Source organism: Arachis duranensis, unplaced genomic scaffold (genome assembly GCF_000817695.3).
Source record: "Arachis duranensis cultivar V14167 unplaced genomic scaffold, aradu.V14167.gnm2.J7QH unplaced_Scaffold_52529, whole genome shotgun sequence".
Classification (NCBI taxonomy): domain Eukaryota; kingdom Viridiplantae; phylum Streptophyta; class Magnoliopsida; order Fabales; family Fabaceae; genus Arachis; species Arachis duranensis.
This window is the reverse complement of record NW_026264947.1, coordinates 15834-16518: the sequence shown is the minus strand read 5'-3', so window position 1 is coordinate 16518 and position 685 is coordinate 15834. Positions and strand designations below refer to the sequence as shown.

General features: G+C 49.3%; 1 non-coding gene across 1 annotated transcript; it reads right to left on the bottom strand.

The window, feature by feature from the left end:
- Positions 1-613: 613 nt before the first annotated feature.
- TRNAG-GCC (transfer RNA glycine (anticodon GCC)) lies at positions 614-685 on the bottom strand. The gene has a single exon. It is a non-coding gene; the product is annotated as a tRNA-Gly (tRNA).

Genomic DNA, 685 nt, shown 5'->3' with positions numbered 1-685 from the left:
TAAAGTGGGTTTGGGCGAGGCTCGTCCATGCCCAATACCAATGGACAAACCTCTGATCTGCCCCTAGCTCTATAATCCACCCGTCTTCCCCAGTCCCTGAAAGCCCTCCTATCCTTGGCCTAGCCCTCTATCTCAACTCGAGTCTTAAGTTCAGCGGCTTTCATCGTTGACGAACACCTGCGCTAATAAGACAAAGAAGTGGGGAGTCTTCATAAAACGAAAAGCTTTCAGTCCTTGAATGAAAAAGTAACAACGAATTCGTGGAATGAGGGATCAAGAAACGGATAGGGAGGGGAATGGCCTTTCCATTTTTGGTGGACCTTCCCTTGAATTGAACCGGTCACGGAGCTCTCAATTGAGTTGTTTAGGTGATGGAATTCCATCTCTAGTTGGGTTCGAAGGTTATAAAATGTGGTGCGGGTTCATCTCTCTCGACCTGTTCAGGTTCAAGGGGAGGGCGATCGAGGGGACCCAGACTTAAGATCTCTTTCTTCTCTATGGCGGGAGGTTTCTTTCGTATCAAGAGTGTGTGTGTTGGGGAGGCCAGGGAAAGACGGATTGGATCGAGAGGCGATGCCTACTCTACTCGTTACCACTAAACGACGAAGCCAAGAGCGGAAGGAGGGACTTGAACCCTCAACCTCAGCCTTGGCAAGGCTATGCTCTACCATTAAGCTATTTCCGC